Raw genomic sequence first — 15,644 nt, forward strand, 5'->3', positions numbered from 1 at the left:
ACATTGCTGATTATTTTAATGACTATTTTGTAAACAAGGTGTCCAAGCTTAGGCAGGGAATGGATAATATTGTCAATAACAACTCTGAGGTGTTGATAAAAGAACACATTTATGAAGGATAAAAACTGTGTTTTTGAATTCCAACAGGTGGATATTGTGACTGTGGATAGGCTATTGCGCTCTCTACCAGTCTCTAAATCCACGGGTAATGACCACCTGGATAGCAAATTGTTGAGAATAGCTGTCTCATATCTCTGCACCAATCTGTCACATTTTTAATAGGTGTTTAATCAGTGGCATGTGTCCTTTGTTATGGAAGGAGGGAAAGATCATTCCACTTCCTAAAGATGCTAAATTACCTTTTGGAGGTCCCAACAGTAGGCCTGTAACTGAGGGGTACAATTCCCTGACTGTATTGAATAAGTATGGTATCTGTTACGAAGGATCAGATTAAACCGAATATATTTATTTATTGATATATATTGAATAGTATTTGTATATCGTTTGATATCCCTTGTATATTCCTTGTACATATACACGGAATATCCCTTTAGCCTACTATAGCCCATAATAGTTCATTCTCCTATTGGACAAAGGACCAGGCGCCAGGGGACCAGCCCCCGGAGTCAAGTTCAAAGGTACCGACGAGACATGTCTGTACTAGCCCCGACCCTGCCCAGCGATACGGCGACAGAAATGAGAGTGGCACTATTTGTTCACGTGCATATAAATATGGCGCAAGTGAATACAGAGGCACTTAGTCTTAATCTTACTTAGACAGAAGTCAAGTTGTTACCCCCAAGTAGAAGCCTCACCCACGATACAACGTGCGGTGAAGTATGGCCTGTTTGGCCCCAGAATAGCATTGAGAGCGCGTGCGAATTAATAACTGAATTGTCAGAGTTTGGCACCGTACCGTCGAGTGCGACGTATTTCTATTAAGTCAATAATAGTCTATTGTGTATGGTGCATCGTGCGGTTAGAGTTCTAAAGTGACCAGCATCTCCAACGCTTCCTCGTGTTAGCTAGATTCTTATCCAGGCTGGGCCGACCACATGGCGCTTTCATCCGAGGAGATCTAGGCGAGGACCGAATGGACATGTACACTGGATTACCTACCCGACGACTGCTTAGCCCTTTGCGGCTGGAATATATATTTGCTTTGGTACTGTGATTTGTGGAGCGGATAATCGCCGACGCCTGTGAGTGTTGGATTTACGCCCGAGAGGAGTCGAGTCGAGTCGGCGCTCAGAGAGCCTGAGGCCGCCTAGCTTTCTTCTTCACTGTAGAGCTACAGTCTACAAGAGAACCAAGCTGTATTCGCCTGCGGATCAAGAGTCTATCGCACTGTCTTCTGTACTTGAAGTCTCCCTAGATATCGTTGACCAGACGTTCTACTACCGACAGCTCTCCTACCCCCCCTGCTGGCTTACAACCGGGAGGACCCCTTCCAGTATATCCCGCTATATCATTAAGTGTACCATAGATATAATTCCCTAAGAGCCAGGTTGTATACTTGCCTCCTGCGTAACCAGAGATTGGACATTCAGTGTTGATTTGCCTACGAATACTCATTTGCCTTACAAGTGCAATCGAATGTAATATAAATATCCTATGTACCTTTTGCTCCATTAAATATTTGATTATTACCTTTGACTGGAACCGATTTCATTGTGGGAAGTGTTCATCATATTCATATATCGTGTACTGTATGGCCAGTAGTTAAAGTACATAAAGTTTCAAGTTTCTTTAATAGTTGTCATACAGAAGTACAGAATACTTTTGTACAAAATGCTTCTTACTGTTGCGCTCCAGAGACTGTGCATGACAAGATAAGTATGAAATAAAAACATAGTAAAAATTAGAAGAAAAAAAAGAGGTCACAGTGTTCAGTTTAGACATATGTACAATGTTCGTAGACGTAGTTACCATACAATATACAATACTGTGCAGTGTACTAATATACAATACTATATAGTGCAAGGCATAAATGGACAAGGTGCAGTTTAGGTACAATTCACAGTAGGTGTACGAGTTGTAGTGCAAATCCTTTATCAATAAATATAAAGTGTAAGTGTGTTTGTGTGATCTAAAGTGTGGAGAGTGGGTGCTGCAGTGTGTTGTTTGTTTGAGTGAGTGTGTGTGTGCGTGTGGGTGTGTGTGCTGTGTGCATTTGATGGTTGTTGCATAGTGATTATTGTTCGTTTAGCGATTATTGTTCGTTTAGCAGCCTGATGGCCTGGGGATAGAAGCTCCTTCTGAGTCTTTCTGTGCTCGCCATAAGACTCCGGTATCGCTTGCCTGACGGCAGCAGTTCAAAGAGGCAGTTGTTCGGGTGGCTCGAGTCCTTAATAATTCTCTTAGCCTTCCCCTTGCACCGCTTGTTGTAAATGTTCTGGAGGGTGGGAAGCCCCCCTCTAATTGTGCGTTCGGCTGAACGTGTCACTCTTTGTAGTCTGCTACGGTCTTGTGCAGTGCTATTCCCAAACCAGGAGGTGATGTTGCCGGTCAGGATGCTCTCTATTGTACATGAGTAGAAGTTCCTAAGGATCTTCTGACTGACTTGGAACTTCCTTAGGCGCCTGAGGAAGTAGAGGCGTTGTCGTGCCTTCTTCACAACACTGTCAATGTGTGTGGTCCATGTCAAGTCCTCGGATATGTGGGCTCCGAGGTACTTGAAACTGTTCACTCTCTCAACTGGTGCCCCGTCGATGCTGAGGGGGCTGTAGTCCTTGACCCCCGACCTCCTGAAGTCCACAATCATCTCTTTTGTTTTGCTGACGTTCAGGGAGAGGCAGTTCTCCTGACACCACTGTGACAGGTTCTCTACCTCTTCCAGGTAGGCCCTTTCGTCGTTGGCAGAGATCAGGCCCACCACTACTGTGTCATCAGCAAATTTGATGATGGTGTTGTTGTTCCGCTGTGCTACGCAGTCATGTGTGTACAGGGAGTAGAGGAGGGGGCTCAGAACACAGCCCTGGGGGGCCCCTATGTTGAGCGTGATGGATGAGGAGGTGCAGTTGCCGGCTCTTACCACCTGGGGTCTGCCCGTCAGGAAGTCCAGGACCCACTGGCACAGGTCATAGTTCAAGCCCAGGTCCCTGAGCTTGGCTATGAGTTTGGAGGGGACTATGGTATTGAATGCTGAGCTGTAGTCGATGAACAGCATTCTCACATAGTTCCCCTTCCTCTTGTCCAGATGTGATGCTGCTGTGTGCAGCACATGGGCTATGGCGTCCTCCGTGGACCTGTTGGGGCGATATGCAAATTGCAGAGGGTCCAGGTTGATGGGGAGGGAGGAACAGATGTAGCCCTTCACTAGCTTCTCAAAGCACTTCATGGCTATGGAGGTGAGGGCTACAGGGCGGTAGTCGTTGAGGCAAGCGGGCGTAGATTTTTTGGGTACAGGGATGATGGTGGACTTCTTCAGACAGGTGGGGATGACGGCCTGTTCCAAGGACAGGTTGAAGATGTCAGTGAATACCGGGGCCAGTTGGTCGGCACAGACTTTTAGGACGCGGCCGGGGATGCCGTCCGGTCCTGCTGCCTTCCTGATATCCACTTTTTTAAAGATCCGTCTCACCTCATGCTCTGTTACCCTGAACACTGAGTCTCCATCAGCAGACCCCCCCCCCCCCATTGCCGTGGTTTGTAGGCTGGTGTTGTTATTCACAGCCTCAAACCTCGCATAGAAGGAGTTGAGATCATTTGCTAAGGAGATGTCACTGTTCAGTTTGAGGGGGGTTCCTTTGTAGTCTGTCATTGTTCTGAGGCCCTGCCACATGCCTCTAGAGTCAGCCTGTTCAAACTGAAGTTCAACTTTATCCCTGTAACGCCGTTTTGCCTCTATTACTGCTCTCCTGACGTTGTATCTTGCCATCTTGTGTTCTTCCATGTTGCCTGTCACCAGCCCGGTGTTGTATGCTGATGTGCGCACTTTCAGAGCCTCACGGACGGATTTGTCTACCCAGGGCTTTTGGTTTGGGTAGATATTAATTTTGGTGGTGGGGATTATTACTTCTACCTGAGTACAGACATAGTCAATCACCGTTTCGGTGTATTCGTTAATATTGGCTGTGTTATCACGGAGTACACTCCATTCTGTGCTTCCCAGCACTGCTTGGAGTGACTCTACTGACGTCACGGTCCAACGTTTAACCTCTCGCGAGACCACCGGCGTTCGCTTGAGACACTGTTTGTACTTAGGCAAAAGAAAAATTGCAACGTGATCGCTTTTACCGAATGGACTAAGAGCCTGTGACTTGTACCCATTCTTAAATTGCGAGTATACATGGTCTAATATGTTCTCGCCTCTGGTGGGACAGGTCACATGCTGATAGAAATTCGGCAGCACCTTTTTAAGACGCGCGCTGTTGAAATCCCCCAAGACCAAAATGGCCGCGTCAACGTTAGCTGCCTGGAGTTTGTTTACCTCGTCGTGAAGTTTTGAAAGTGCGACCTCAGTGTTCGCGTGTGGTGGAATGTACACTCCGATGAGGATGATGGACGTTAACTCTCTTGGGAGGAAGAAGGGTCGACATTTTATCGTGATAAACTCCAGGTCTGGGGAACAGTGGTTAGACATTTCCTTTGTGTTGCCTAAATCGCACCACTCCTTGTTTATCATGAAGGCGATGCCGCCTCCTTTCTTCTTTAGTGACTCTAATGCCGTCCGGTCTTTTCGTAGAACGAAGAAATGGTCTGCCGGTTCTATTGCATGATTCGGGACATCTGGACTCAGCCAAGTTTCTGTGAAACAGAGGACGTTACAATCCCGAATGTCCCTCTGGAATTGGATCCTTGCTCTGATGTCGTCCAATTTGTTTCCTATCGATTGCACATTGGCCAACAATATGCTGGGCAATGTGGTTCTGTGTCGTTTGGACCTCAGTCTGTTCCGGACCCCGGCTCTCTTTCCTCGTCTTCGCGGCAGCTTTTTTTCTTGTCCGTGGCCGGCATAACAAAGGATCTCGGTGGGCCATTTCTGCTGTTCAGCGATCCGATCCAGAGAGCAATCCAAACGGTAAGTTTTTCTTAATCCAATGTCAATGATTGACTGACGGTCATACACATATAATGCACCAACAGTTGGTGCAAATAAAACTCCTAATACTATAAAAATTAACAAAATAAAGCACAGTCTCGTCGGAGCGATCAGAAAGGCAGCCATCACAGCAGCGCCAGTGTTACATTACAGTACAGTAGTGGTTTAATGATACCATACTTATCAATACAGTCAGGGAATTGTACCCCTCAGTTACAGTATCATTAAACCACTACTGCGTTATGTACATTACTACTGGCCATACAGTACACAGGTATATGTGATGAACACTCCCACAATAACACGGCTTCACAAGAAATACTGTTTATAATAATATTTATTAGAAGAGCACCAAGATTATCTTACATTATTTATCAAGATTGAGAGTTGCGCTTGTAAGGCGAAGAATGTGCATGAATAGGTCAAGAGCGTAAGTCCATGAGCATATTACGCAGGGGATAATTAATACCACCTGTATCATAAGAAGTATATATGGTACACTAGTAGGTCAGCTGGAGATACTAAGGGGGTTCCCTCCGGTTGTAAGCCAGCAGGGGGGAGGAATGTTCGAATGCAAAGTCTGGATCAACGAGGAATCAATAAGCTCCAGCTACGGGAGGCGGTACATTACTCCCTTGATCGGCAGACGAAAGCAGCAGCTATAATCCAAGTATGCGCGACAGCATAGGTGAAAGCCAGCCAGCCTCTCCTAGAGACGGGCTCGAGTGATGCTCCTCACGGGTAAATCCCACACAGCAGCGGGGTAGACGGTCCTCTGCTCCAGCAGCCACAGTACCAAAGCAATATAATAATCCAGCCGGAAAAGGCTCTGCATTCACCGGTGTAGATTCTCCGGTGCACGGTACTTCACATTAACTAGGTCGAACTTGACGTTATTTCACTAAGCTCTGACACTTTTACTATCCTATTCGCACGCGGTTATAAGTGCTCTATTTAGACGCAAGGTTGCTCACTTCACTTGGTCGTTGACTCGTGATGAAGGCTTCAACTTGTTGGGTTAACTCGTTTGAGGGTAACTTGACTTTAGGCTAAGTGCTGCTGTATCCACCTGCGCCGTATTTATACGTACGGTGAATAATCTAGTACCAGCCTTATTTCTGTCCCATATTACTGCGCAAAGCCGGGCATGTACAGACATGTCTTAGCGGTGACTTTGAACTAGACATTGGGGGTATGGCCGTGGCGCCTAGGGGATCCAGGGTTAGATATTAAAAAAAAAATTCAAGGGCTTTTTTTGCCCCCCTTAATTGCTTTTCGGGGGCTTTTTTTTGTATTTCGGGGGCACAACATTTTTATAATGAAAATTAACATAAAGATTATAAAACATTGTTGACACTTTTTTTACAGTCTTCGTCCCTATGTTTGATAACGTAATGTTAATGTCTCCATATATAGGGCTCTACGCTAACCTTTTTCCCAAGGAGCACATGTGCTCCTAAATAAAATGTTAATAAATAAAATCTAAATACAAATTTAGGAGCACACAGAAATTTAGGAGCACAGTGACAATTGTTCAAGTAACACACACGCACACGATGTGTGACATCATGGCTTGGTTTCATGTTTTGAGGTACCTTCAATTATCTGTAAATAATACATACATACTCTATCTAAATAGATTAAATATTATTGTCCCTGAGTGAGGGCAAGTTGTGTTGTTGTCTTGATATAATAACCGGTTGCCTCTGGATCAACGAATGTCTAATATTGAATAATATTATTAGATATTTTATTTTTAACATCCCTAATTCCAACAGTCAAGAAGCTTGTTTCAAATTGATGAAAAACCCCACACACGCAACGTTTGTGAGTATAGGCTCTGGCCAGATCGATCAATGAAATACGTTGCGCGCTCAGCGCTGTGGAATGAAGGAAATGCGCATCGGGATCGGATTTGGATGTTATTCTTTTGGAGTTGTGTTACAAATGGAATGGTCTTCCTGCTTGGGGACCAGGTTTCCATGATGCCAGTTACCCAGGTGGGGTATCTCCCAGGCCTTTCTGTGTGGAGTTTGCATGTTCTCCCCGTGCTCGCAAGGGTTTCCCCCCCGATAAGATAAACCCAATGGAAAAACATGCACAACAACAAGATCGCTAACGCTGTGGCGTCCTTGACGAAGACGGACAGGAGCACTTGGATTGGTCCCCTGGCGCAGCTCACGTTGACGCCTGTCTGATCCCGGCTGCCCTTGGGGGGGAAGGACGACGGGATGGGTTAATCGCAGATACGAATTGCATGCATGCATCGCATGTGTGCCGATTGATGACCTCTGAGCAGGTCCTAAATTATTAATTATTATTATTTCCCCGCCGAACACAAGTTACTTAACGTTACACAGAACACAGGTCGCGCTATGCAGATGCTTAGCTTGCTAATGTTAAGATAGCAGTGTAATGCTTGATGAGAGCAGAGCGCTCTCTCTGTGTTCGCAGGAATCGCAGCACCTCTCAAGTGCCTGTAACACGCAGCGGGCCCCGCCTCCCTCCTCCTTGGAACAAACATTCCACCCAAAAACTGAATTTCAGTCCAGTTTCAATCTGAACTATTAACAGCGGAGCTGTTTTGTAATCTTCACAATCACTCGTCTGTCTCGCACACTGCAAGTAAATGATTTTTCCGGTTTGCACACACGCATATTATTAGGGGCAATACGAGGGAAATGCTCGCACTGTAGAGCATATATATAATTATATATATAATTAGTAAACTGTCGGGGGGCTTTTTTTGCCCCCCTTAACTGATGTTCGAGGGCATTTGGTCAATTTTCGAGGGCATTTTGCCCCAAGCCCCTGTTAATTTCTAACCCTGAGGGGATCGCTTCCAATAGGAGAACGAATATTATGGTCTGTCCTGTACCAGGTAAAGGGATATTCCGTGTATATGTACAAAGAATATACAAGGGATATCAAACGATATACAAATATTATACAATATATCTCAAGTAATAAATATATATATTCGGTTTAATCTGACCCTTTGTAACAAGGCCTATTAGCATTTTACCTGTTCTCAGTAAATTACTGGAAAAGATTGTGTCTGAGCAAGTCCAGGGCTACTTTTCAGCGAATGACATAACAACTGTACACCAACATGCATACAGGGCCGGTCATTCGACCAGTACTGCTTTGACACAAATGTCTGATAGTTGGCTTTCAGCTATCGATAGTTCAATGCTGGTGGGTGCTATTATGTTAGACTTCAGTGCCACATTTGATGTGATCGATCACAATCTTTTAATACAAAAACTCATCTGCTATGGTTTTAATAACTCAGCAATTTTATTTTTCAGGAGTTATTTGTCCTCGAGGTCTCAGAGGGTCTATTTTAATGGTGCTTTGTCAGGCAGTAGAGGGTTAGAATGCGGTGTCCCACAGGGGAGTTGCCTGGGGCGCCTCTTATTCTCTATTTTTACTAATGATATGCCTTTTTCTATTCATCAGGCTAGTCTGACTTTATATGCTGATGATTCAACCCTTTATTATGCTGCAGCTACAAACTCTGAGCTTAATTAGGTTTTGGCTGGTGAATTGGAAATTTTATATGACTGGATAAAAACAAATAAGCTGGTGCTTAACATATCAAAAACTGTTTGTATGCTTTTTGGGACCAATCAAAGATTGGCACGTAAACCTACATTGGTTCTACAAATTGCAGGTCAACCTATACAGCAGGTTGAAAAAACTAAGCTTCTAGGCCTTTGGCTTGATAGTACTTTATCATGGTCTGATCACATAAACAAAACTGTTTTTAAAATGGGTAGAGCTGTTGCTACTGCCAGGAAATGTGCACCAGTCTTACCCCGAAAATTCGATCGTTACCAAAAGCATGGTTTAGGTCCGGTAAAATACGACACTGATCGGTACAGAAACATGTTTCAGGTTCGGTAAAATAGACATAGAATATACCTTACCTTAGCCAGAAGATACTCCAAAAAGAATAATTCCAGTAATCCCATCGGCGATCGCGATTACTCATATATATGTGTATACTCGTGTATACGGGAAACGTTAGGTTTGAGGCAAGTATATTCGGTTTTGGTGCTCAACCGCTGGTGGCGAAACCCGACTATACTCGGGTTTGGCGCAGAAAGTGTTAAGGTATGAGCAGGCTAAACACCTTTTTTGTTGGTAAAATTATTCCATCATTTCCGACCTACAACTTAATAGTCCTATATTTTGTGTAGATGTACTTGATGTGGTTGGACCTTTCCTCATTCCTGTGAATGCAGTTGCTGGCTGGCTAATCTGCGCTCAGTATATGTATGGAGTATGTGGGCCGATTTGTATGCTACATGTGGGTAATAATTATGTATTTTCAGGCTGTATAGGCGCCGATACAGCCTGAAAATACAAATAATTATTACCCTCATGTCATCATGAGCACACATTAGGAACAAACACATAATTCAAATGTAACGTTAGCGCCCACCACATCAATTACGTCTACTCAAAATATAGGAGTTGTAGGTCGGAAATGATGGAATAGATTTACCAACAAAAAAGGTGTTTAGCCTGCTCATACCTTAAAAGCATGGGGCAGCACGCATTCCTTGGCTCTGCTAATGTATAACATGTATGTAGCTTCCATTCAAACAGACGGGAACAAACGGGAAGTCTCACTCGCGTGAGACTCCCTCTACAAGGACTTCAAAATTGCGAGAGTAACACCCCTGCACAAAAAGGGCAGCAAATTAGACCCGGGTAACTACCGCCCTGTTTCTATCCTTACATCCATCTCGAAAGTCATGGAAAAAATAGTATACGAACAGATCGAAAAGTACCTTGCGGAAAAAAATCTAATCTACGAATTCCAATCTGGCTTCAGAACATCCCACTCCACTGACACATGCCTTCTCTACTTGAACGACCACATCAAACAAGAGGTGGACGCGGGCAAATACTGCGGCATGGTCATGCTGGACCTACAAAAGGCCTTCGACACTGTCAATCACACCATTCTGATTGACAAGCTAAAAGCAATTGGTTTTGATAGTTTATCAGTGAGCTGGATACAATCCTACCTGGAGGGGAGGGAACAGATGGTGGAAGTAAACGGTGCTTCACAACGACGGACTCGATCCAGCTTCACCTGAGGAGAGAACGCTGATATTTTACTCAATTCAAATAAATATATCAAGCCTTCAGATGAACCGCTTAAGTCCATTTAGATGTTTTTTTTTGTTCAAACAGTTCAATGTGCTTGTGTTGTACAGTCAATGTCAAGTGTCGATGTTCCACGTCACTGACCTATCTCAAACCCTGCCCTCTTTTCTTGATCTTCCCATCACAACTGTTGCTTTCCTTGTCTGAGAAAAGCAACAGTTTTGATGAGGATCAAGAAAAGGGCAGGGTTTTAGATAGCCACAGGTAGCCCCAAGGGGATCAATAAAGGAATATCTTATCTTATCTTAGCCAATTGACGGGAAATCCGTCAGACTCCGAATCAAATTGACGGAATTCTGTCTCAAGACGGAACGCTTTAATGCCTGGCAGACCACAATACTAAGAAGAGCCATTCTGATTTGCAGGACTAAGAGTGATTAGGATATTTATTTTCCTTCCTTCTATCCGTCTTAGACGGGTCAATAATATGGTTGAACCTCAAAAAAGAGATTGCCTCATTTGCATATTTAAACATACAATTTCAAAAAACGTTTAATACAAGAAAAATTATTGTATTGATCTTAGCAATCAACTTGGGAAGTTTCATGGTGATATCAGGTAGTTAATTATTTTACCCTATTCAACTGTAGTGAATTATAGTGTATTGGCGGCCGCCATCTTGAAAATTCCCCTTTCGCAAGGTTAGATTTGAGTAGACTTTTAGTATGTTATTTAGCATGACCAATGGTACCAGAATCCATTGGAAAAACCTTTCTTTTGAGGTTAGGTGTTTTTTCCCCCATAGATTGACCCGTCTATCTGGGCAGGTACTGGCTGTCTGCTGTAGTACTAAATATTCGGGTCACATTATTACTGATCAAATGAGTGATTATGATCATGACGACATGTACCGACAGCGGCATGTACTACTACTGTATGCTCAAGCTAACATGCTGAGGAAGAAGTTCCATTTCTGCTCTGCTGTGTAACCTGTTTAGGGCCTATTGCACTCCTCTCTATACTGCCAGCGCTCCTGCTAAAGTACTAACAAGACATAACACTCACCAGAGACTTCAGAATACCTAACCTGCAATGAAATGTATGCTCACTCAGATTTGAGCGACATAAACTGTGTAGACGTTCTGCTAAATGTTCAATTTTAACAGCTTTACACGGTAAAACGTACCTGTGTGAGACTGAGATTGAGAACTGAACAATATTTTTTTTTCTAATACCAGGTGTGCAATACGCATTTTCCCAGGTGGTGGCGCCTCTTGTAAGAAGTGGTCATCGTGGAGCCAGGGCTTGTCCAGCTGCACGTCCGCTAATTTAATATAATGATACTAGTGACATTTTTTTTAACTCTGTCAAAATAAACGAGCTGCATAGGCATAATAAACTGTAAGCGACATATACATGTTTGCACTGTCTTTTTTCTATTATAAAGTGCCTCTCGAGACTCGGGTCCATAACCAGGCATGCGTTGTTCATGGCACGGGGTACCACTCAGTGGTACCTCACTGAGTATTAAAGATTTGAGCAGAAGCGCGTGCACGCACATGCACGCGCTCGCGAGAACGCGCTGCGCTCGGCTCGGCTCGTGTTTACGTGCCGAGTCCCGGGCCCCGGCGCTACCTCGCATTATCATAACAATAGCCGCTATAGGCTGGTGTCTTCAACCAGTCTGGGACTCTTTGTGATGTAAATATGGAACGTCCCAAGTTGCCGCTGCCCACAGAGTGCACCCACCACCACTCACCCCCGGACAACAACACACTCTGCAAACAGCAGCAACCCGGGACATTCCATATCTACATCACAAACTTCGGGACTGAGTAGATAATTAATTAATCTTCTCTTTATTTTTATTATTTATATTAAAACTGAATCAAACCATAAACAAGGTTGCCTGTTGGGATGTTAGATCCTAATGTGAAAAACTGATTTTATATGTCTGCACTTTATGTGCTCATTTTATGCCTGTCTTAATTCTGTTGTGAAGCACTTTGAGCTGCAGTTTCTGTATGAAAGGCTATACAAACAAAGTGTATTATTGTGCGCGAGGGAACATGCGCACGCGCGCGCGTCATTATCCTGCGTGGCGGCTCAGCCCATAATAACAACGCAACACTGTCCATAACACATAACAGATCAGTCATTTGATTGTAATGCAGGTGCTCGCATTATAAATCGAATGTATGCGAGACAAACAATGTAATCGTTTTGATGCATACATCTTAGCCCCTTTCGTGACTTTCGGTTTGCAAGCCTGGGGCTTTTGTGACCGGAGTCACTTGCCCACACGCCCCGATTACCCAGTAGAGAAACGACCAAGCGTCATCAAGGGGCTCGCGGTGTGTCAAGAACAGGCCCGGACTGGCCATCGGGAGCACCGGGAGTTTTCCCGGTGGCCTGGCCTGCACAGATACAAAAAATAAAATTATATAAAAAAAAAAAAAATTATATATTTTTTTTTATTATAATTTTTTTTTTTTTGTCAGGTCATTGTTTCTAGTTGTGTCGGCGGCGCGGCGCGATAGTTAGATAACCTAGGTGAGTGGGGAACAACCAGGATTTCACTGTCTGCGACAGAGTTGGAGAACTATCTCTCTCTCTCCCTCACACGGATCACACACAGAAATGGAGCCGTTTGTGATTGGTGGAGGCGGGACCAGGCGATACAACCGATTGACAGCGGAGGCGGCGAATGGAATGGCAGATAAAGAGAAAGTCAAAATAATTCAAAGATAATTCAAAGATTACACACCTTTGCCACATTGGCTACAAACATAATCACTGTAAAGTTATCAAAAAAATAAGAATCTGATCAGACACAAGGGTTAAGTTGTTGTTCCCTTTCTAATTTCCTCAAAAACATCTAGTCTAGTTAATGTGATCAATATTATTTGACAATTGATGCTTTTTGTTGGAAATTTCAGTCAGTGAACTCATACTTTGAGCTCATTTTATAGTTAAAATGATTGAGACAACGCAATCTTCTGTCTTCGTTGTGCATGCATGCGTGTGCTCACCACACGCGATACATGTGTCACTATTCTGGCAGTGGCTACTGTTATTATAGTATTGCAATGAAAGGTCTGTTATTTAATGTTTGTGTAAAGGGCTATTTTAACTGTTGATGGGTAGTGCATCAGTAAAAGTGAATATGGTATTGTGCTCTTGCTCTGTTTGAATAGGTGGAGAGAGTGGTTAACTGTATTATAATAGTAAATAGAAAAATATGTTGTGCGCTTGCTTTTTTCTTTTTGAAGGTGGAGAGAGTAGCATTGCTAGGGCCACAACAGTTTTATTTGAGGTTCATAAGAGTACATTGTACTAAGCAATTGTTGGCTCATTAGTTTGTGATTCACATGCACTAAAATTCACCAGAATGCTGTCTTTGTAACAAAAGTTTTCCGGGTGGGGGACCCCCAGACCCCCCGCTTAAAAAGTGGCCTGATTGGGGCTATATTTCGCGCTATATCTCCCGGTATGAATTATTTCCCCAGTCCGGCCCTGGTCAAGAATACATCAGATCTGAATTTCAAAGATACCCAGCGTACCATATGGGTCTAACACAGCTTCACGATGGGATCTGGAAGCTCGGAGTTGCCGATAAACAGTTTAAAACATTGTTGGGAAACACAAGTGCTACTCACAGCGAACTCTGGCAGCAAGATGGCGTCTTCTCCTTCTGCAACGTTCCTTGTCGCACTCGCATGCCTGGTGCGTTTAGCAATCACTGCGCTCCCTATCGCGGAGCGAAAAGGCCAGGTACGTGGCGCACTGCATCATGGGTAGAGGGGGGAGGTGCAAGTTCAAGTCGTAAATAAATTGTTAATAGATCATATTTTTCTTTTCAGTTTTTAAAAGAACAGAGTAATTAATGTTGTGGAATAGGCTGCATTTCACCTCCAAGCCGCTATGCGTCACCCATAAGTTTAACGCTATTGCAACCTAGTGAAGAAGAAGCAGCAAGCAGCTGATGTAAACAGAAGGCTGCCGGTTCGTGTCCTGCAACTGAAAACATAAACACTAAACAGTACGCCACATGCCACAAAAAAAAAAAAAAAAAAAGCTCAACCCGCCGCAAGGCTGTACAAAGCTGGACAGCTTTGGTTTTATAAAAAGGCCAAAGACTGACGCTGTTAGTGTAGCAGCTAGCAGCGCTACTGTCACTGAAGTTGACACTGCTAGTGCTAGTACTAGTGTTAGCTCTGCTGCTCCTGTGCGCAGTGCACCTGTTATTGTTACCACGCCGGTTGCCACTGCCAGACCTGAGTCTCCACCACTAGACCTGGACTGCGCTGCTACTCAACCACCACAATGCTGGGGTCCGAGTCAGTGGAACTTTTGGAAAAATAAATATGGCTGGTTATTTGCCAAGGAGGGATGCATTGGCTGCCTTCCATGTAAAAACGCCAAGATATTGTTAAATAAATCATTTGGAGCCCATTTGGCAGAGCAGTGGATGAATGGGACTGTGACTAGCTCTCAGAGCAAGAAGTTGAGGAAGAGAATATAGTCGTCACTCGCTTTGGATAAAAGAGGTCAGTGGTTTGAATCCCGGCTCTTCTAGTCTGCATGTCGGTGACATGCTGCAGTAGTTACTTTTATTCTTGTTGTTCTAAGAAGATGCTGCTACTATTTGTCATGCAGTTCTTGATTACCTGTGCACATTTGTTTATAACATTATTTATTTTGATTTATACAAGTATTTATTTTATGTTCATTTTATTATCAGATGATAATGTTACTTACTGTATCCTGATAAATGCTGCTGTTGTGGGGGGGGGGGGGGGGGGCAGGAATTGCCCAGGGTCCAGGAATTGCAGGAGTCCCTGAGGGGAAAAAAGGTTATGGGAACCCCTGCCATCGATAATCCCCCAGACACCTCTTCTACATCATGGCCATTAGAGCTCTCGGAGTGATTGATAGCACCAGCTCATTTGTGTAGGGCTCCAGGATTATCCCACACCTCTTAAACGGCATGGCCAGAGACGCCATATAGTCCCATGACAAGGTTCCACAGATCCAAGTACTGGAGGAGAGGGGGGGGATTAGGGTTATTACCTGATAAGTAATAAGTATATATTGACTCATAGTACAATAAAAATGTCTGGATAAACATGGCTTCCTGTCACCTGGTCCCAGTCGATCCAGGTGTAATAGCCGTACAGACGGTACTCCCAGTAGTTCCTTAGCTCTCCCGGTGTTATTACAACCAACAGCTCAACTGTGTACATGTAGTCAAGATCACATCTGAACCCTCGGAGGAATGCCTTGAACCGCACTGTGGAATTGATCAATACACACAACATGCAGAGAAGAGAGAACATGCAGAGAAGAGAGAACAATACACACAATTGTTAAGGGGATGCAGACCAGAGAAAGACTTTCATCTTGTTTACATCAGGGTCCCCCATTTTACATCCACCCTATCCCCCCCCCCCTCACAGTAAACTGTGGTGTTCCA

The 15,644-nt window shown here is 44.1% G+C and overlaps 1 protein-coding gene across 1 annotated transcript in view; it reads right to left on the minus strand.

Annotated features, from left to right (window-relative positions):
• The window catches only part of LOC311245231 (uncharacterized protein), a 459,760-nt gene extending 444,777 nt beyond the window's left edge, over positions 1–14,983 (minus strand). The window contains exons 1-3 of the mRNA XM_084335062.1: positions 14,930–14,983; positions 13,828–13,954; positions 10,087–10,154 (exon numbers count right to left, since the gene is read on the minus strand). The gene's annotated coding sequence lies outside the window, so the exon portion shown is untranslated. The remainder of the gene's footprint in view (positions 1–10,086; positions 10,155–13,827; positions 13,955–14,929) is intronic.
• Between the last annotated feature and the right edge of the window lie 661 nt (positions 14,984–15,644).

This window comes from Notolepis coatsorum, assembly GCF_963971535.1.
Source record: "Notolepis coatsorum genome assembly, chromosome: 18".
NCBI classification, from domain to species: Eukaryota; Metazoa; Chordata; class Actinopteri; order Aulopiformes; family Paralepididae; genus Notolepis; species Notolepis coatsorum.